General features: G+C 41.0%; 1 long non-coding RNA gene across 2 annotated transcripts in view; it reads left to right on the top strand.

Moving 5' to 3' along the window:
• The window catches only part of LOC307215802, a 204670-nt gene that overhangs the window by 10529 nt on the left and 170860 nt on the right, over window positions 1-23281 (top strand). Inside the window, exons 1-2 of one of the 2 annotated variants that reach the window (XR_013838614.1) lie at window positions 9169-9250; window positions 9931-9994. This is a non-coding gene — a long non-coding RNA (uncharacterized lncRNA). Of the gene's footprint in view, window positions 1-9168; window positions 9251-9930; window positions 9995-23281 lie in introns of those variants that run through there. The other variant, XR_013838613.1, reaches the window with a different exon arrangement.

The raw sequence follows: 23281 nt of genomic DNA, 5'->3' as shown, positions 1-23281 counted from the left end.
ATCACTTCCCTATTGTGGCCTGAGGGCATAGCTATATATCTGCTGCTCCTTGCCTGAGCACACCCCCACCCCCGCTCTTCTCCATCATACCTATGGCTACAACATTAGAACAACTGCAAATAGGAGCTCAAGCTCAGACTCCATTTTTAAGCTAGACCTTAGTACCGTATGTCTTAGTAACTCACTCTTCTCCGATAAAGAAAACAATGCCCGACCTGAAGAATTTGGAGCAAATGATTCAGCAGAGGAAACACAGCCCAGAATAACTAAGGAGATAGTACAAGAATACTTGGCTAGTTTAGATGTATTCAAGTCTCCAGGGCCAGATGAACTGCATCCAAGAGTATTAAAAGAACTAGCAGATGTGATCTCAGAACCACTGGCAGTCATCTTTGAGAATTCCTGGAGAACAGGCGAAGTCCCGGCAGACTGGAGGAGGGCAAATGTTGTCCCTATTTTCAAAAAGGGGAAAAGAGAGGACCCAAATAATTACCGCCCGGTCAGTCTGACATCAATACCAGGGAAGATTCTGGAGCAGATCATTAAGCAAACAGTTTGTGAGCACCTAGAAAGGAATGCTGTGATCACCAATAGTCAGCATGGATTTCTGAAAAATAAGTCATGTCCGACTAATCTGATCTCGTTTTTTGACAGAATTACAAGCCTGGTAGATGAAGGGAACGCTATGGATGTAGCCTACCTTGATTTCAGCAAGGCATTTGACAAGGTGCCCCATGATATTCTTGTAAAGAAGCTGGTAAAATGCGGTCTTGACTATGCTACCACTCAGTGGATTTGTAACTGTCTGACTGACCGAACCCAAAGCGTGCTCATCAATGGTTCCTCTTCATCCTGGAGAAGAGTGACTAGTGGGGTGCCACAGGGTTCTGTCTTGGGCCCGGTCTTATTCAACATCTTTATCAACAACTTGGATGATGGACTCAAGGGCATCCTGATCAAATTTGCAGATGACAGCAAACTGGGAGGGGTGGCTAACACCCCGGAGGACAGGATCACACTTCAAAACGACCTTGACAGATTAGAGAACTGGGCCAAAACAAGCAAGATGAATTTTAACAGGGAGAAATGTAAAGTATTGCACTTGGGCAAAAAAAAAAAAAATGAGAGGCACAAATACAAGATGGGTGACACCTGGCTTGAGAGCAGTACATGTAAAAAGGATCTAGGAGTCTTGGTTGACCACAAACTTGACATGAGCCAACAGTGTGACGCGGCAGCTAAAAAAGCCAATGCAATTCTGGGCTGCATCAATAGGAGTATATCATCTAGATCAAGGGAAGTAATAGTGCCACTGTATTCTGCTCTGGTCAGACCTCACCTGGAGTACTGTGTCCAGTTCTGGGCACCACAGTTCAAGAAGGACACTGACAAACTGGAACGTGTCCAGAGGAGGGCAACCAAAATGGTCAAAGGCCTGGAAACGATGCCTTATGAGGAACGGCTAAGGGAGCTGGGCATGTTTAGCCTGGAGAAGAGGAGGTTAAGGAGTGATATGATAGCCATGTTCAAATATATAGAAGGATGTCACATCGAGGAGGGAGAAAGGTTGTTTTCTGCTGCTCCAGAGAAGCGGACACGGAGCAATGGTTCCAAACTACAAGAAAGAAGATTCCACCTAAACATTAGGAAGAACTTCCTGACAGTAAGAGCTGTTCGACAGTGGAATTTGCTGCCAAGGAGTGTGGTGGAGTCTCCTTCTTTGGAGGTCTTTAAGCAGAGGCTTGACAACCATATGTCAGGAGTGCTCTGATGGTGTTTCCTGCTTGGCAGGGGGTTGGACTCGATGGCCCTTGTGGTCTCTTCCAACTCTATGATTCTATGATTCTAACTCAATTAGCATTTTAAGCCTGCCTGCACAAATCTGCTGAATCTGCTATTCAAGATGTATACTGAGTGAGTAAATGTTTTTTCTACCTTTTACAAGACTTGTTTCTGTGTGGTTATTATTTTAAGGGAGAAAAAAGGAGATAATACCAGGGAGATCCAGTTCACCTCAAAGCATTCTGGATTATTAATACCAAAAGGCTAAAACTAGCCTATCTCATCCATCTGACTGAGTTGCCCCAGCCACTTGAAGTATCAGGAAATCCTAGGAGGAAACATCATGCTGTCTGTGAGGAAGCTGAAGCTTGGGTGTCATTGGACCTTCCAACAGGACAATGATCCCAAGCACCCCTCAAATTCCACCAAGGCTTGGTTGCAGAAGAAGTCTTGGAAGGTTCTACAGTGGCCATCACAGTCATCTGACTTGAACCCCAATGTCGGGTGAGATTTGAAGAAGGCAAATGCAAGAATATTATTGAACTGGAGGCCATTGCTCATGCGGAGTGGGCTAAGATTCCTCAGGAACACTGCCGGAAGCTGTTGTCTGGCTATGCATCTGGTTTGCAGCAGGTCATAGCAGCAAAAGGCTGCTCTACTAAGTACTAAAGATGCTTGCCATGAAGGGGTTGAATAATAGTGACACTGGAGAAGCCAGTGTAAGTTGCAATTTCAGCTGAATTTGAACCTGAAGCATCCATTGTGTTGAGCTATTTCATTTTTTAAAATAATATTTTTTATTAATTTTTCAATCAAATCACATTAAATATTCCAAATTATACAAATATATATCATGAAGTTCAAATATTTTGCCAAATTATAATTTTTTTGTTGGGGGTTCCCATGCTTCAAGTTCAGTGCGGTCCAATCATCTCATATTTCTACTGCTTTGAGTGTCCACTAGTCCCATCTTTAAATCTTCTTGTTATTATCCTTCTTCTTTCATAGCCTCTGAGTTGTTTCCACAGACGAGCTGAAATGAACAATATTATGCTTCTGTGTGAACTTTGTATGACTCCCCCCCCCTTTTTTTGCAGCTGATAAGTCTTTTATTTGCAATATGTCCTCACATGCTGGTATTTATGCTGAATCCATCCCAAGTCCTTCTTGGATGGCAGACGCCATCTTTCCTCAGTCCCGATGAAATAGAATCTAGGCGTTTGCTCATTAATTTTCTCAGACAGGTTGCACCAAACATTAGTCTTTCCAGGGGAGGATTGCCAAATCAAACTTGAGATACTGATATAATAACAAAGTAAGGGCTCGCCTCCACCTATGACTATTAATCTCTGCAACACAGTCTGTCTCATAATGGCGGATCCTGATTAAATAGTGCATCACAAGAGAGTCTTTTATCTTCTTCCAAATATTCTTCCAGGTAGTATCATAGTAGAAAAAGAAAAAGTTTTATCCCCCCTCCTTTCCGTTCCGTTTCAACATACCAGCTTAGATGTTATTCTTTGATGTTATCTTTCTTCCAATCTGTCACTCTTAGCATCTCAGTGGCTGGCTTAATTAGCAGATAAAATACCCTTTCTTCACTCAAAGCATGTCCATAAATCTTATATCCAATCTTTTATCTTAAGAAATGGAACTTGGAGCACTCATAGAGACAGCATCCAGGAGATCCGAACTCCCTTGAGGGCTTTCCATCCAGTGCCCTCACCCCCTCCTTCTTTTCGAACTCGGGGGTGGTTCGTGGGCATCCGCAGATGAGACTGCATCTTCCCTTCCACCAGGAAGAAACCTGGGAAGCTGATTACTCCCATCTCAGCCTCTTAATTACCTCATGTGAGCTGGAGAGATGGTATTGTCGGCCATCTTCCGTGGCGCCCCTAGCGGAGCCCCCGTGTTGAGCTATTTCAATCGCTTTTGTTTGATTTGCTCATTGCAGACAGCTGAAATTTTGATAATAAACACAATTTACAGTGGGGGTTGAATAATTTTGATTGCAACTGTATATACTGCCCTAGTATCCATGAGCATGATGACCAGCCTAAAAATATTTTAAAAATAAAAATAAAGAAAAATATGTGAAGAATTGGCTATTATTTATTAAATGTCTTTACCACCCTTCATCCGAGGATCACAGGGCAGGTTACAATATATATACTTCCTTTTGTAATTTCTGAAGCTATTGCCAATAAACTTAATTGGGTACACTTGGATTCTAGTATTCTAGGGAGGAAGAAACATTTATTTTTATCAGAAGTTTCCCTACTAATTGTAATTGTGTATAATATGTTCCAGCATGTTCTTCCTTGTAGTGCCCTCTCATACCCGCCAACATTTCTCAGATGAAAATAAGGGCACCCTATTCTACACCAGGAAGCTTTTCCCGCAGTTGATCTTGCTGCACACATAGACATCATGTATGGTACATCTGTCACCTTGAGCCAGTTGCAACCTCTCCACCGAACCTACCTCACAGGATTGTTGTAAAGGGAAAATGTGTGAGGGAAGGGATTGTGTACAACACCTTCCACAGATAAATGGAATGAAATAAATTTTCAGAGGTAAGCCGTCTTGAGTCCCTGTCAGGGAAAAAGGCAGGTAACAATAATAACAACAATAAAAAATAGAAATTGTCAGAATGATCAGAAACACACCAGAGAGTAAATCCTACTGCACTCAGTGGGATTTACTTCTGAGTAAAAATGCTTAGGATTGCAGTATAAGGCTGCCCAGTTTTTACCCAGTTACCTGGGAGTAGGTTCCACTGAATACCGTAGGACTTCTGAGGAGAGATGTAAAGGCTTGCTGTGTAAGGCTCCATTTGTGATAAGCTTCACATATTTCCTAAGTAATGGCTGGCTCCTGAAGCATTGCAATTGAAGAGTTTAAAGTGAATTGATGACATTTTCCTTCAAAAGTATAGGAAGGGCTTCATATGCCAGCTTCACCATTTCCTTCATTTGAGGCTAGGATTTTATTTTCGGTTTAAACAGGACTCTGTTTTTGCACCTACAAACACACACACACCACTTTCAATTGTTGGCTGTGATGGGGAGGGGAGGAAAAAGGAAAACTGGGACATTATGGGATCACTCAGAAACTGGGGTGGCTTCTGTAATTCTGAGACTGTCCTTGGAAAATTGGGACATTTGGAGGATCTGCACCCTGAAGTGGGATGCACAGTGGTAGATCCACTTCTGCTTCCAAAATCCTTGCTGGTCAGGGCCGGAGCTGTGGGGGGAGGGGCAGAGTTCTTCTCTTTGCCTGTGTCCCCCCCCCCCCTTGCCAGAATTCTCAGTCTGCAGGTGTAAGGTTAGTTACTTCCACAAGCAGGAGCTTTCTGCCTGTGAAGTGATTCACTTCACTGCTGGCACACTTCTCTGCCAGAGGAGGTGCAGCAGTTTTCCTTCTGAACCTTCTCCAGCCTGTGGATCTGGGGCCTAGAATTGCATTGCTTACAATACAATACGATAATTTTTATTGTCATTGCCCCATGCAGAACAATGAAATTGAAAATCTACATCAGACATTCAGAAGCCAACAAGCCTGCTATCCCAGCTATCCCAGCCTGGTTAACCCCCTAAAAATTCTGATACCCCATAATTAAATACAATATACTCCCATAGAGACTACCTTACACTGCGTTCAAAACCTGCGCTTATCAACCTGTGCCTGAATAAAAATGCTCCAAATGCTTTGGCCTTTCTTCATAGGGAATCGCCCCTCTCCCAGCTCTACAACAGCATTATAGAGCATAGTCAGACCACAGAGTTGCACAGTAGCATTAAGTATTATTTTCAGTCCCTTTCCTTATCATTACTAAGGTTGAAGTTTGTTTAGTTACTGCATTTTAGACCACTCAACAGCAGAAGCTTCTTTTTTAAACCAAAAACAAATAAAATCATAAAGCAAATACAGATTAAAGTCAGCAACTGCAGGTAAAGTTATGATAGCAAAAAACACATCAGCTCTGTAAAATTCCACAGATCTGAATACTTTAATAAATATCTTTAGTCACTAAAAGTTTTTAAAGTTTAAAAAGCCTGGGCCTAATAGTGAAAAAGCACTGGTTTCATATATGACCATATTCTGTTGTCTTGTGGCCCTATTCTGGACCAATTGAAGTGTCTGGAGCATTTTCAAAGGCAGGCCCATGTATGATGCATTGCTGCAATCCAAGTGAGAGGTTATCAGCGTGGATAACTAGAGGAAGGCTGGTGCAATATACGTATCAATCAAGTACTACAGTCCAATTTCCCTATGTACTGAGCTGGTTGGGTGAGCGCTTGGATTGTCCCCAGCCCTGCTGGCCTCCAACTACAGTGACACCAGCATAACTGAGCAGGCATGGACCTCTTTCTGTTCTATCTGCCAAACAGGCAGATTCCCACCGGCTGGCAGCCTGCAAAAATCCCCCAAATGGGTGAGGAGTGGGCAGGTCTCAGCTGGCCCAAGATCGGCTGTATCCTCAGTCAGCCACAATCACTGAGCCAGCTCCAGGTTTAGATTACACAGTATCCTGGTAAAAAAAACACTCTGAGACATAGAAGCTGCTCATTCTCTCCAGCAACAAGGCTGAGGATGAGTGCAAGTTCTCCAGAACAAAATGAACACCACTTAGCTGGCAATCTGCCCATTAACAGTACCTCCATCTTAATGGGATTGAGTGCCAGTTTATTTGCCTTTGACCAGTATGTTACTGTGTCCTGAGACCGATTTAAAAACACCATCATCTGGATTTGATAAAAAGGAGAGCTTCAACTGTTCCCTAGGCATATATTAGTGACATCTTGCAATATGACATCCTTCAGCAGCTTCATGTAGATGCACTACCATTGCGCAACCATACAATATTTTCTGCAAACTGTTCCACTGCTGTATTGAGATATTTCCTTAGGTAGCCACCACCAGTTCAAACTCCAACAAGGCAAGTTTGGGATTTTATTCATTGATTCATTTTTACTATTTAATAAAACAAGATTTCTAAGCCGTTTACACAAGTTACAATGATAAAATCACAAACAAAAAGTAAATGCACAATGCAAAATCAAAATATCACAAAAAGCTGATAAAACATTAAAATAGAAATACTGAGCAGTGTCATCTGAAAGTTGAGATAGTGAGGTGTGCTTTTTTTGTTTTGTTTTTTATGCCAATATTTGTCACAAATCTAATGGAAATGGCCCTTGGTGCATTTTTGGCCCCAGTTCATGTCTGCCCTGTGGGTTGTTTTGCCCATTACACAGCAACAAGCCACAACCAGTCAGGGCTTCTGATGAGCATGTACATAGGTGTGCTTGAAAAACAATAGGTTGTACACCTAGAAATTATAATATAAGAGGCGGCCCTGTTAGAAGTAACTCTCCAAGACCTTAAGAGATGTTTCCCCATCCCATAATCCAAGACCCTTTAAGGAGAGATGCCAGGGAATGAACTTGGTGCCTTTTACAGGCACAGAGCCATAACCAGCAGGAAATTTTGGTTAAATGAGAAATATAATATGACATCTAGTTCAGAGATCTGATGATGTGCTATGATGGAGAAAGCACAAGGCATTTTTAAAATTCCTGCACCTGCCTTCCCCTCATCCCCTCCCAACAGTGCAGAGATTTTAAAAATATTAATGGTTCTGGCAATAGCAGTTTATCTGCTTATCATATGCTGCCTTCTCTGTGCCACGTTTAAGTAAGTGTAAAAGCCACTTATTTCCAGTAACATTAATTTTTTTAATGGATTCATTTAGGGTCATGTATTTCAGCAAAAATATATACCTTTATTTCATTTTGCACCCAGCATGTCGACTGTTGTAACATTTGACCAGTTATTAATCAAGGAGCTAAAAGGTTGACTGTTCCAATTGAGATACATTAGCTTGCATTCAATATTAATAGCTTCTGCCAATATTTATTTTGCCCATTATTTAAGTGGCTGGTGTCATTAATACTCCAGTCTTTCACTTGATGTCAGCATTTTGAAGCAAAGCTACTGGGAGTGCAGGGGGCACGAGATGGACTGAACTCCACCTGTGGACCCACCTGAGTGCTTGGGGAATGTATGGAGACTCCTTTGGCACTGCCATTTGTGGGGAGTGAAATCCCCATAGTGGGTGCTATGCGGCCACCATGGTTTCCTTGAGTGTCCTTGCCCTTTCCTTCATGGTGACTGCAGAACCAAAGTATCCATGAAGGTACTATCCATGTAGAGCACAGAATCACACTAATGGCTGTTTTGTGTCATGTGGAGATGACTGCACTGGCACAAATAGATTTAACACACATATGTGCACACAACATATTCAGAGGCATGCCCATCTGCTTGCCCATGGTTTGGGACACCAGCTGCATGAATGACTGTGCCCGATCCTCTCTGCAATAGGAGCGCCTGGGTGTGTGTGTCAAACATTGGGAATCTTCACTTGTGTTTAACCATGTAGCTTAACCCCTGCAGCACATACATGATGTTCTGTCATGATCTTTGTGTTGAAGCCTTTTGCAGAAACAGAGTCGAGAGACCTACTCATCTATACAGCTGCAAATAAAATGTTTTCACTGTGTTGTGAAGTGCAATATACAAATGTGAGTTATGGCAAATTCAATATATTTTTCAGAATGTTTTTTAAAAAGCATTTTCACAGTGTTTTTTTGTACGTGTAGATTCCACCCTAGTGCTGTGTCCACCAGTGAGAGCCAGAGCAAATACTTACAATATTGTCTTGTTGCATGGATTACTTTGAATTGAATGTTTTTGGAGAGAAATAAGATTTGGACTATTCCTTGAATTTTAAGGCTGACAGGATACTGGAAAGCATCAAATAGATTTCACAGGTTCTTGAATCAAGGAACAGAAAACCTGCAAACCCCTCTTTACAAGAGTCAAAAGCATACCCACCATGAGCAGCAATTATTTCTACAGTATATGAAAAAAGTGAACTATCGTTTATCTCTAGTCCTTATATTTCTCCCCAAGTCCCATAGAAAGCTTTGTTAGTACTCTTACGAATACAACTGTAATATGCCTGGAAGCCTCAGCTAATGCCTCATCGTTTAAAAATCCTTGCAGTTTGAATTGGAAATGAAGAAGCCTAATGCATTTTGCAAACGCTGCTTTTCCACACTGAGCTGCTGCTGAAGCAGAGCCAAGAGAAATCATATGTCGACCTCTGTATCCATTCTGCTGTATTTCAAAATATATGAACTGGAACTGTAGGCGTCTCTGATTGGTTGGCCATGAAAACATAGAATGTGAAGGGGGGGGGCTGCGATCTCCCACATTTGTACTGTATGATAGTTGTGTAATCCAATTTTATGTACTGCAGTAAAGCAGTGCAGAAGATGCTGCCTGCCAGCAGATGGCACCAAAACGGAAAAAGTCGGCACAAAGTCAGACTACAGTGGACAAAAGGCTTCAGATTTCTAGCGCTCTTAGTTCCACTAGCCTGTTTTTGATATGCAAGGTAAGTTAGGAGAGGGTTCGGTGTTCCTCAGTGCTTGACTGCGTACATCTGTCACGTACTGTGTAAATTTAAGATTTCTGGTGATGATGACATGTGGTTAATTTATAGTAATTGTTTCATACCACTGTGTTTTCTTAACAACTTCTAATGCTTCAGATTGTATAATTTGCAGAGCATTATCCATCTCTGAACACACTCACACACACAACTTTTGGTAGATACCCAGAGTAAACTGCCCTAAGGTGATTCCCCCCCCCCCAATGGAATATAAAGTTGAACCTCTCTAGATTTTAAACATGCTAATAATTTAAGGCTGCATGGTTGCAATTTTAATTTATTTATTCATTCATTTATTTATTTACACTGATACTGAAGCCTCGGTAGTTGCAGATAAGGCCACTGTGAGCAAGCTGGTAAGAACTGTACTGTACTCATGGCAAACAGACAGATTTGTACATGATTCATTTTGTGACTGAGAAAGGTTGGATTGCACGTTCAGATGTGTGTGTTGCAGGATAGCATATTATTGCTTTTAAAATCAAACTTTTCCCAGTGAATTTTACATTTTAAAACAAGGTCTGTGGTTGGCTAATTTGAACTGTCACCCATTTCATATTATATTCTGTGCTTAACTGGCAATAATTTCTTCCAAACTAACATTTATTTTCTTTTAAATACAGGATCAAAGCAAGAGAAGTACCAGGTACCAGTTATTATAATTCTTGTCCAGAAATAACACAAAAGGTAAGGAATTGGTTTCATAACTAATCTGTTTTGGGATTTATTTATTTTTCAAAAACAAAATTTAAAATTAGACTTTGAAAGGCTTTCTGTTTTTGACTAGATAACTGGCACTTTTTCTTAAACTGTTATCTGCTACATAAATTGTATTCCAAATGTGTGGTTAAGTATGTACCAGATATTGCTATGTTTCCTGACATTCATTGAAGTGTGGAGAGTGTGTGTGTGCGTGTGTGTGTGTGTGTACACACATATTTTAAACCTTATTGAAAATATGCCAGGCACTGCTAGCAAAGGAGTAGTGGCTAGTGAATCTTCATCGTCATACTGATTTTGGATCTTTTTGCATATTTCTTTAAAAATGTTCTTTTTCTTGCCCTCTTTCCCTCTCCAGCAAATATTTTAACAGTTGTAGTAGCAGCATAACCCCATCCCCCCTCAAAACACCAGCCAGTTTTAATGATGGGCTCCAGAGATCTTTGATTGCAATAGCCCAAGGGTTAGTTCAAATATGTCTTTACTCAATGCAGAGCCTGTTTGTTTCGAGAATTATTGAAGGCAAAACATCTCTCAGTGATCAGAAACAGAATCTTGAATTTGCAGATGGTGCCTGAAGATGCAAGGAAGGGAAATTGCGAAGGCCTCGTGTGTCGGTGCCTTGAGTGGACACCACACTGGGCAAGTCTTTAGTTAGGCTGAAGATAAGAAGCTGGCAGGGCCCCACGCAGCAGCATCCGTCATATGGCACATCCTTCTAAGAGGCAAAATCCTTTCAGTCAAGTATTTTCTGGGGTTAACTTGAAACACTGCATATCGATGCCTTGCATTACTGAGAACCTGGAACTTCTAGAGCAAAAGTCGTAGAAGTGAAGCAGTTATGTCAACCTAGTTAATGTAATTAAGGAGGTTCAAATCCGGGCCAAGTTATCTGCATTCCCTACATAGGATCTTGGTCTTTTTTGAATGCCATTATCTCATCAGGAATCCATCCAGGCAAAAAAATAAATGCAATTCTCAGGAGAACAGATTTGCATTAGCCAGGGTTATAGCGCAAACACAATATCTAACCAATAACATTTTCCCCTTCCATTTTCAAGGGGAAATGTTCCTCTTTTTAGGATGGATTTCAGTGTATCCTTCAGTTCAAGGAGGGCAGTTTTCCTAAGCAAGCTTTCCTGGGGGTAAATTTCATTGAAATTAGTAAGATATACTTCTGAGTTAATGTGGTTAGATCAGGCCATAGGTTTCTGTGGAAAAAGGGGGGGGGATTGTAGTGAGGTAAAATAATATTTTTTAACATGAGTAAATGACATCAGATTGAACAAAATACTCATTGCTTCCACTGAAGTCTTTCTCAAAGCTTGGGTTGACAATAAATTCATTCTCTATGAGGTTTTCACTTGCAGTAAGTTATTTTTTAAAATTTTACAATTAAAATTAATAATTTATATTACATTGTGTTAATGCAGACCAGACAATTGCAAAAGCAGATGCACAATCCATTCTGAGATAATAGAAATCCCCCTCCACTATCTCATTGAATTGAATGAGAGAATTCAGTGCATCCAACAGTGGTTTTGATTTAAAACAACTATATTTTCTCTACTTTGATTTAGCATAAAACTTGAAGCAGCTGTCAGTTTCTTCCCTTGTCATTTGAATTTATAAAAGAAGGAAGAGAAAACTTTGTGTAACTTTGAAGTGTTTATAAAGCATTTAGCTTTAGCACAAATCTAAACAAATGCACAACTGTTTTTCCAGTTCGTAAGAGCTAAGCTGGGGAAAATCATGTTATTTGATATGTGATTACTCCAAATGACAAGAAAGTATGAAAACAGCAAAAATAAGGTTGCTAGTTTCAATGTATCTAGTCTATGCACTAATCCTAACTTCATTACTTATGTGGAGACATGTCATAGGCAAATGACTATTGATCTCTAAAGCAACAGTGTCTACTGTTCTTAAGACATGTTTTAGGAAGTATGCTTCTTTTCACAACAGTTGAAAATGTTAGCTCCTCTTTACATGATGCACAGTATTTACAGAGATCAATGCATTAGATTAGCAAAGGGGAATTTAAGCAAAAATGATACCGTAGTAAAATAACATTCATCACACGTAGGGGTTGAATATTAATTTTTTAGGTTAGTTATTGTATATAGGCTTATTCCCTCTATAAAGATGATTCTCCCATTTAAATAATGTTTTATATTTCTGAAGAGTGTTTTGCAATCCTGTGCATAATTACATGGGAGTAAGTCCCACTAATGCCAAAGAGGTTAACTGCCAAGTAAACATGTACAGGCTCAGCTGTGAGGGCAAATTAACAACCTGTAAATGCAGCTGAAAATAACTCATATACAAGATTTCAAGTCTCTGTATTTTCAGTTTATTTGTTTTTACAGGTCCAAAGAGATCTGTTTTCTTAACAGGTTCCAGAGATCAGTTATGAACTAGAGATCTTGTTCATTTACAGTTTTAATAACTATTATGTTGCATAATAAAAGCATGGTGCTTTGCCCTCCAGAAAATTCATCTCTTTTTCGTTAGGTAACATTAGTGTAACATTTTTGGTATTATTTTCAAACGTAAAAACTTGGAAGCCTTCACTTCTGTATTCAGAGAAATCATTTTGGTAAATGTGAATGCGGATGCAGTTTCAATAGCCTCATGAAGCAACTTTGCAAAGTAAGAGAAAGCAATACTAGTAAGTACCAGTGAAGTGTGTGTGTGTTTGTGTTTTAAAAGGAGGAAAGCTTAAAATAAATAGGAATGTGGTTGACTGTATAAAACCTGCCTCCGTTTTTAATTAGCAGATAACACCTCTGAGGGAAAATGCTTGTCTTCTACTTTTCTTTATAAATCTAAAAAATGTAATGATTTCATATTTCAACCTGAAATACAGTACAGAAATTGATATGTACAAAGGCTTCCGGGTTGGCGCCAAAGCTTCCGGGTTGGCGCCATCGCCGAATGGCGGACTCCCTCCGAGCTCTGGAGGGAGCCTGCTCGGCAGGGGCTGGGTTCTACCGCGTCGGCGACGCGGGGACCCTCAAAAACCATGGGCGCTGAAACCCATGGGCATGGTGACTCGGCGGGCACCGTTTGCGTCCCCCCTGACCCGCGAAGGAGCCTTTTTAAAGGCTGCGGAGCGGGTGATGGGGGGGGGTGGTGGTGCTGTGAGTCCTCCGCTTCCCCTGCCGAGCGAAGCCGCATGCCATTCGACGGAGAGCGCTGACTTCTTCCATTGAAAATTTGGACTTTAAAAGAATAACCCGTGAGTAATTGGAACTTGGATTAAAAAAGGGGAAAAATTCTTTTTAAATTCGGAGCGAGTGGGGGAGGTGCAAAAAGGAAGTCAGCCTCCCCCCTGTTGTAGAGGAGCTAAAGCAAAGGATTTGACAACTAAGATCGAGTGCAACCTTTTTTTGATAAAATTATTAACTTTGCGATGGAAAATTATAAGACTGGGCTGGAGGAGAAAAGTGGAATGTGAATTAAAAGGCAACCCCCCCCCCCGAAACCCCGGGAGCGATCCGTAAGAGCACCGGGAGAGGAGAAATAGAGGTTTTGACAGCTGTCAAAGGAGCTGTCAAAGTGGAAGAACAAAAAGAGAACTTTGTTACGAGGACTTTGCTGGTCACATTTGTTACAAATTGGATATAAATTGTTTAAAACAAGGAATAATAAGTTACTTTGACTGTTGGGTGTGATCGGGAAGGAAACTGAGTTACTATAATCCCTCTAGAGGAGCTGTGGGACACTACAAGTATTGTTGGCATCGAATTTGAATAGGACTTTTTATCTCCTGGGAAACTGCAGAAATGGAACACTATTTTGTCTACAGAGGTTTACACACTAAAGGAGACAATAGATTTATCTATTGAAGAATGGAAGGGACTTGACGTAATGTTTTGTTCCTGAATAACAAAGCCTCTGCAGAGGAATTAGAAGCTTTTTGGAATTAGAACATTTGTGCAGGAGAGCAGGGGAAAAAAAAAAAAAAGAGGAGGAGAGAGAACAACAAGAACAACAAGAATAACAAGAACTGGATAAAGTCGGAAGATAGACTCCTTCCAAGATTGGACATGTGAAATCAAAGATGACCAAAAGACGGCAAAGACTAATAAAAAGACGGCAAAGCGGACTGGTGAAGGACTGTGGTTTAGATGTGGGAGCTCCAGGATGACAGTAGATATTGACGGACATTGGGAACGCAACCGGGAAAGGGGGGAGGGAAATTTGGAATCCAAAGGGTGTTAAATTACATTTTATTCTTTTTTCTATTTTTCTGTTTATTTTAATCTGTATTGCATATTAAAGAGGGGAACTCGTGGAAGGGAACAGGTCGATTTTAGGGGATGGGAAAATATTTTTTAAATTGGGCCAATGATAATAATTTTAAAATTTGGGGTAAGAATTTGTTGAATCTATTTGAAAGAATTGGAATACAAGAGGGGGAGGGGAGGGGAAGTCCTGGAAGGATGCCAATGAAAATTAGGTTTTAAATTTGGATGTTTTTCTTTTTCTGTTATATTTGAAAATCTTTAATAAATATTATCCAAAAAATAATTGTTAAAAAAAAAAAAACAAAGTTGAGGCCTGAGTATATAATTTCTGCATTTCAAACTTCTTGTTTTCCATAGGCAACAAAACAGAAAACATCAAATAAACTCATTACCCTACCCAGTTGCTTACTTTAATTTTGCTTCACTTCATGTAAAATGTTTAGTTAAGCACTTTGCCTCCCATTGATTTCAATGCTGCCCTTGGTTTTTAGGTTATCTAGTATCAACAGCATTATTTTCTATTTTATATCGTTACAGAGAAATAAGAATACTGCAGTTGTGCGTATTTGTGTGTCTTGTGACTGAATCAGTATCTGTGCAAACATTCAAATAAATAGACACACGCACAGGTTTTGTGATGCCTTAACTGCTAACCAGTTTTAGATATATTTGATGCATCGGATGAAGTGGACTCTAGCCCACAAATGCTTGTGTCTCATTAAATTTTTCAGTCTTTAGGGTGCCACAAGACTTGGCATTTTCTGTAAAAGCCAAAGGCTGCAATTCAATGCATATTTAGTCTAGGCTCTGGGGCGAGGGTCACTAGCCCATCACCCTTGGGTGCAATGGCATTCTTGAGGCTGTCTCCTGGATCCCACGGGTTTCTGAGCCCCCCTCCCTTCTTCACTTCAGCCTTTGTCATGAGAAGGTGAGACTGGATACATGTTTTCTTTCTAAGAAATGATGTCCCTTCCCACATCCCCTGTCAGTTGCAACCACTTTTCAAGGCTTAGGTTGGCACCTGAGCAGCTGCAGAGAGTGAAGTGACCAAGAGGAGAGGAGGGAAAGGAGGAGAGGGTAGAAAAAGGAGTGGTGTGGGAGACGGAGGGGGAGGGGAGGGGATGTCACAGGAGCTGGGACAGAGGGGGAGCAGAGGGAGGATAAAGTAGCAGCAGCAGTAGAGAGAAGTGGGTTGGGCCACTCTGCTTACCTGACCTCCCTCCACCGAAGGGAGTGGTGGCAGCGGTGGCAAGTTGTGCTGGCAGAAGCACCAGATTGACTCACCCGATGTGTGTTTACACTGTGCCCACCTCAGTCCCAGTATGTGGCAATGACTGGAGGGAGGTCAGGTAGGAGGCACATCCCTGCAGTGTCATCTTTTACTGAGTAGCAGGGGGAGAATGGACGTATTTGCACATGCACACACACACACACACACACACACACGTGTGCACACATACTGGATCCATTAAAAGTGATCCTCTTGAAATTGCGCCGGTTTCCCACTACCACCAAAACCATCAGATTGCAGATCACATCTGTCTCCACTGCTGATTCATAAAAATTGTAGATTTGGTGCTTTCCCGTACTGCCGTGGTGCACAGACATGGATCTGCATCACTCAGAGATACTTATACATCCTCATAGTTGTTTTTACAACGGATCTGCTCAAAACCACTATCAAATCATAGATCACCTCTGTGCACACAGATATCCTCTGTGACACATGAAGATCTGTGCCTCGGATCAACATTTTCCTAGTGGTTGCAAGCATTGGATATGTAAATTTAACACTGTAAACTTAATTTTGTATAATCAGGCAAATTCAAGAAACTCTGTTTTAATTCTCCTCTATCCAACTTTTACTGAAACAATAGTTGACAACAGAACTCTGCAAGTGAAAGTGATGCAGCTTTATACTGTTCTCTGTAGTCCTTGTGGGCTTACATGCCTTAATAAATTACTTCCAGTTTAGGGGTTTAGACTGAGCTGTTTGTGTTTTTCCATTCACAATATATTTCCAACAAGTGTAGCCAACAGAGACTTTGGTATTTTTCATTGTGAAATAGTTATGGATAATGCTTTCTCCCATGTGCTGCATTATGACCTCTGTCATGAACCAAGGCCACCATCGTAAGGATGGAACTAGAAAGGAGAATAGCAGCTCACTAAATCCTACTTCCTGTCACGATAACAAGAAGTTATGAGAGCACTTTGCAGGATGACACCAATGTAATTTCCATTGCCATTCCTGTTCCATGTTATCAACTACTGGTCAGTACTGGGGAAGCACAGCCCCACTTTCTCTCTTGACATATTTGTTGATAGAGGGGGCGGGGACATCCAAATTGGGCTTTCCCTAAATATAGGAAGTAAGGGCAAAACACAGCAGTCGATGCTGGGAAGTGATTGGTCTTCACCCCATAGCAACAGAAGAAGGCAGGTTGAGCAACCTGGGTTGAGCAACAGCAGCCATAGAATGAGGCAAAGCCAGCCACAATCATTTACACCACTTTTTAGCACACATTTATGAAGCAGGCAAACTTCCTCACATTCACTGTCCACTGTCCATGTTCAGCCATAGTTTTAGCCCTCAGCAAAATGTGTCGTTGGATTTTTTTAAAATAAGAAGAAGGATACCACCACCATTAGAGCAGTTTCCAATGATTTCTTGTTGTGCAGAAATAGGATGTGTAACTTTCCCCCTCCTTCCTGTCCCTTTGCCTGAAATTCCAATATATCTCTGTATGAGGAACTTGTGCATTTCTTAAGCAGGAGGGATGCAAATACCACATTTAAGACACAAGTTAGAGGTACCTGGCCCCTAGTCCCCCTGGATAGACAGGCCTCTACAGTGGTGATGCCAAAGATGCTCTATGTCTCACACATTGCCACCATCCACTGCCCCCTGGAGGATACAGGTCCTTTTCCTGCTCCACCCTTCAAAATTGTCACCATTTTCCTTCTATAAAAGTAAATGGCAAAAATAGAATTTGCTGGGAAAGGTCTCTAACCAAGAAACTTTCTCATGCAGGAATAAATTATGTATTCTGTCTGTAGCCCCTTCATAAAGCCTACAGTAGAAGCACACACACAAGACACTCTGGTTGCAAGGACAGAACCTGGCCTTGAAGGTAACTTTAGCAATTGTGCCATCTAGGATCTTGGAGGGTAAAATATTAAAACATGCAAACAAAAGTCTTCATCTCTACATAGGCATTTTTATATTTTTTTAAAATAAGGCTCAGTTCAGAAAATCATCTTACCTTTAAAAGTTGACATTTGCCTTCACTTTTTCCACTTTACTGCTCTTAGCCACTCAAATGTCAATGGCGCTGCCCATTCCTCCTTGTTGTAACAGCTGTGTGGTGTCACCTCTTTGCTTCTCTTCCTTCAAACCCAAATGAAAACCCTGCATTTCCTGTGTAGCTTCACTTTAAGCCACTAGGGCCCATCTAAATGGAACAGAAACATACACAACCAATGTTGCTGCCCCATCGTCTACTATATCTGTAGTAGTAGTAATAGTAACAGTAGCAGCAGCAATATATAATTACACCCCACATTTTCCCCAATACCTCATGGTAGCAAATTTATCTCCTTTCCTCTGAGGGTTAGGCTGAGAGATAGTGACTGGCCCAAGATTATCCAGTGAGCTTCATGGCTGAGTGACGATTTGAATCCTGGTCTCCCAGGTCCTACACCAGCACAAAATGGTGAATGTTTGTGTAGTGTTTTCCACATGAAAGTATCGCTCCGCTAACTCAAGGACAGCCTGGGTTTTGGTCCTAGGGCATCCCACCTCAACCAATGTTGCTACCAAAATTGAACATTGCTACAGAAATTGGCTAGAAGTAATAACTTTTAAGATCCACTACTTTTGGCTATAAGCTTGTTTTCCTTTCCCATATAAATCCATGAGACTTAAGTGAGTCTAACAAGCTGGATTGTGTCTATAATGGCCTTTCTGGATCAGCGAAGGTCAGCCTCATTCAGCCTTCCATTTCTAGTGGTGACTAGCCAGATAATCTGGGCACTCAGAAACAGGACATGAAAGTGATCGACTTTCCCCTGTGGTTTGTCCCTAGCATCTGGTAAGCAGAGTAAATGCCGCCTCTGTGCATGCACAACCCATTTAGCAATCATAGCTAATAGCTGTTGATTGCCTCATCTTCTCATTCATTTTAGGGGGATTAATTTGGACATGAGCAAGCAATTCCAAGAACTGTGCTCTTTGTACACAATCCAAAACACTTTTAATATTGAAAATACAGAATAGGTGTGGAATGATAGATAAAGATATGTTTTCTTTACATTTGCTTTTCACGCCCTTCACAAACTCCCTCAAAATTATTATTTCTCAGAGGCCACAGAAGGAAAGTCGATGGTTTAAAAAGCCATAAACTAGACCAAAGTGTCATATGGTCCATCTGAGGCTGGCAGTAGACAAAAGGTCTATTTATATGATGAGAAAGGGGTCCTAGAAGACAAAGGCAAGCAGTGATCCTGTTGGCAAAATAAATAATCAGACCACTAAATAGATCAAGCATCTTACTCCTGCAACAATTATACCAATTCAGTCAATCTAGTGAGATTCTGAGTCGACTTTGTAGAAGCTCAATGTCAAGGGAGGACAAGCAGATATGTTTGTCTGGTCCAGTGAGACCGTTAATGATGCACCAGGCCCATCAAATGTTGTTCAGCTGACAATTGCCACTGTTAAAAGTGTGGTGCCTATTTCTCATGAAATTTAAGAAGGTGCTGTAAGTCTGCGTTCCTCAGTGCACACAGAAACACATTGCACCTCCCCTTGGGACCCTCGTCAGGTCTGCCAGTGACTGGGATGGAGGGGAATGTGGTCCTCCTCACTATGCCCACTCTCCTCCATGTGGAGTGCCTTACTTTTCTCCATAGGAATGTAGGATTGAACTGCAAGAAAACTAGAGAGAAGCGGCTGCATCCTCAAAAATCTTTGGTTGTGGGAGAAGTCTATTGCCACCAGAAACCCTTAAAGAAACATATCTGTGATTCCTATTGCTCCCATGCCAAAATGGTAGAATCTGCCCTTGCAAGAGGATCACCCCAGCTATCATTCTGAAATTTGTTAGGCTCCTGAAAACCCCTTAATGTATCTGCCTACAGTTTTGCAGGCTTAATCCAGCGTGGAGGGGATCTGCAATGCCGGCATATTTCATTGATTTCTATGAAAAGTGGGGAGGGCTTTATAGCCATTTTTTAGATTCCTCATTATAGTGAACAGAGGAAAACATAGCTTCATTGTTAACATATCTAATTTAGTTCTGAATAATGAGTTGAATTGGAAAGATATAGAGCAGCTCCAAAACAGTTTGGGCTGCTTCCAAACCCACAGTAGATTTCTGTGTTTGTATTGTGATGACTTCTTTTGTAATCATGCAGTGTCATAGGATTGTAGAGTTGTAAGGGCCCTGAGGCTTCCCTAGTTCAACCTCTTGCGATGCAGAATTTGATTTATATATCCTTCAGCAAAAACTATTCATTTGGTTCAGGTTCAGTTTAAGTGATAAGACATCTGCTTCTTCTGCAGAAAAGCACTGAAGCCAGTCTCTGCCTCATGTGTTAAAACTTTAATTCCATATGTGTGTGTGCATGCTAATAATTAGAAAAGTGATTCATAATAACATTTAGCCATATTGTGTCTGTACTTCACATTCCGAATGACTTCTGTATCCATTTTCCTCAACCAGATTTTTATGCTTCTTTAATGCCAAGGCTTGCAGTTTTAGAGAGGAATTAAGTAGCATAGGATACAAAAATGTCTTCAGTAACTATTCCTGACCAGCATTTTGGCTCTAAAGTACAGTACAGTAGTACCTCAGGTTACATACGCTTCAGGTTACATACGCTTCAGGTTACAAACACTTCAGGTTACAGACTCCGCTAACCCAGAAATAGTGCTTCAGGTTAAGAACTTTGCTTCAGGTTGAGAACAGAAATCGTGCTCCAGCGGCGCGGCAGCAGCAGGAGGCCCCATTAGCTAAAGTGGTGCTTCAGGTTAAGAACAGTTTCAGGTTAAGTACGGACCTCCAGAAATAATTAAGTACTTAACCTGAGGTACCACTGTAATGATCTCAAATTGTACTGCCCACAGAAAGTTTGTCTGCTAACAAACCAATGGACCTTTTACAGAACTACTGTGTGTGGTTGAGGATTCTGAATTCTTTTTCAGAGTACCCACAGACAGTTTAGGAGGTATAGTCTCCAGGTTTCTTGGGCCTCATCAAAATCCTGTGTGACCTAGAACATACAAAATATTATTCTGCAGCAACATTTTGCATTTGGAGCCTATGTGTCTCTGAGGGGGCAAACCTGTGCCTGTTGTTGTTTTTTCCTGACGCGCTAATTTTCTATTTGGAAGGATTTACTTGTATGTAGGAACATTCAATTGTGTGCCATCGCCTTTCACTCTGAAATGGTACAGCTGAGACATTGTTTTACTACCTCAGTGAGAACTAGGACATCATCTCTGACCATAAAGAGCATTTGTGTTCACCAAACTGTCTTTCAGAGAAATTTAGCTGCTGTTGCTAAACTTCTCACTGAATAAATCTTAGTAAGTGTCTAGGGAAATCCTGTGTTCTTTGGAGTACTGTTTAAAATCCTTGCAATGCCCAAACAGCATTATTTTTTTGTCATGGAGGTAAAAGTCCACTCAACGTGTTTCAGTTTGCTAGGCTGCGCTGTTTCTCTTATTTGTTTCATGGTACTATTTTTACTATATTATATTTAGTGATGTTTTAACTATGTTAGCCAGTCTGAGCATCCTTGGACAGAAGAGCAGAGTAGAAATATATAGAAATAAAAATGATGGAAAAAGATTTGTGCTTAGAAGAAGATCCATTGCAAATGGGCAAGGGCGTTTCATTTTACTGCTTCATTCCATAAAATTCCGGTGGTTTACAAGTCTTTCTCCATCCCTGGGATGGGCAAAAGAAGCCGAAGAGTTCGCATGGTGGTGTCGCCTGTGTGCAACCCGAAGCTGACCCAGGAAATGTCAAAGGCAGATGAGGCAAGAGGGAACAAGTTCCATGCAATGTCAATTTTCTTTTTGGTAGCTTGAGAGAGAGAACAAAGACCAACTCCCACAAAATGGATATTTGCAACTGAAAACCTTTCTCATATGATCTAAGTTAAACACCACATGAAAGCTAGCAGAGATAAATTCTTAGTTAACGTACTTAAGAACTTTTAGGCACTCTGCTGCTCTTGCTTAGCGTCAATGGAATTTTCCGATGTTACACCTCTAGCAATAGCATTTCAATGTACAATTTAACAGTTCTACTTAACATGGATGAGCCCTTGGATAGGCTTTTGACGGTTGGGCTAAAGCACATGTGTAATCTTGATACTGTAGGTTATTTACACTGACATACAGTTCTGATATTCTGTGTTAATAAGAATTTTATCTATTAGCTTAACTGAAACCTGGTTTAGAACTTGCCTGTGGCACTTCAACAGCTACAGTGGCTTTATGTGAAAATATTCACCAAGTGTTTAACAGGGGACAAATGCATCCACTGTCATTGTGCACTGAATACATTTCATTTTTTAGCATCCGCCTCTACTGTGATTTATATTTTTATCACACTTACAGGATCGTATTTGAACAGTTCAGTTTGTTCCCATCAGCAAGGTTCCTGGAATAAAAAACACCAATCCCTGTGCCCTTACCTTTTGGGTCCATCTAATTCCATCTACATTTTAGCAGTCTACAGGTTTCATTGTCGAAATGTGATGCAATAACTGGATTGTTGGGCTGGAACTTCGGGTTCAGATTCCTAGCCAGGTATGAAGCTCTGTGGGTGGCTTTGGACAAGACAGTGTTTATTACCATCATCTACCTCACAGAGTTGACCTGGGGTCTATGTAAGGAAGAAAGCTAATACTACTTCTAATGAAGATGGTGGTGGTGGTTAATAAACAAGAATGAATTATGTACCACATATGCAGTGGGTTCAGATGAGAGAGAAAGATGGCTATATAGTTTGAATCAAATATTTGTACAGTGGTACCTCGGTTTACGAACTTAATCAGTTCTGGAAGTCCGTTCTTAAACCGAAACTGTTCTTAAACCGAGGCTCACTTTCCCTAATGAGGCCTCCCACTGCCGGTGCCCTTCCACCGTTCAGTTCCCTTCTTAGACTGAGGTAAAGTTCGCTAACCGGAACACAACTTCCAGTTTTGTGGAGTTCGTATACTGAATAGTTCGTAAACAGGGCTGTTCCTAAACCGAGGTACCACTGTACTTGGGAAAATCTTGTGTTTCAGTTATATTTCATGCACAATGTCCATGTGTAGTTTGGTTGACAAGAATGCAGTCTGCGTAGTGGTTAGCTCAATGAATGTGGGTTGTTCTTTCACATGCTTTCTGTAAATAACACGTTCGGATTTACTATAAGAGGCAATAACCTGATTCAGCAAACAAAGGAAGAGCAGGAACAGAAAATTCTTTCCCAAGCAGTTGGGGTAGTCTTGGATGCAAGATAAATACTGTACCTCTTACATAGCTTGATGGTCACTCACTATACCTGATCTGTGGCTGCATTATGGCTCAGTTGATTCATGGGGAATTTGAGTGAATGTACAGAGTCCATTTAGAAGAATAGCTTATGCAAGCCAATAACTTTGAGGTCTTGGTGGAGACAAGCAATTTTATCCTCAAGATGCTTTGCAAACAAGTCACAGCGAGCTACCCTTGGTTCTACCACCTCCTTGGGCTGGTCTGTAAAAGGCCCCATACATCCCGGAAAAGCTCTGCTGGATGACATAATGAGGATGGTCTTCACTGCCACTAGGTAGGCTCGATAATGAGCCCTGACCAGTGTATTCATTCAGCTCTTTCCTCCACTTTCCTAAAATGAAGTCTTTACACATCAGTGAATCTCTTTTCCATGATACATCAGTACTTGCAGAACTTCTTAGGAATGTTTAATTCATAGTCAATGAAAACTGAATGTGGGAA

Source organism: Podarcis cretensis (genome assembly GCF_951804945.1).
Source record: "Podarcis cretensis genome assembly, chromosome: 5".
Classification (NCBI taxonomy): Eukaryota; Metazoa; Chordata; class Lepidosauria; order Squamata; family Lacertidae; genus Podarcis; species Podarcis cretensis.
This window is presented reverse-complemented; position numbering and strand designations above follow the sequence as displayed.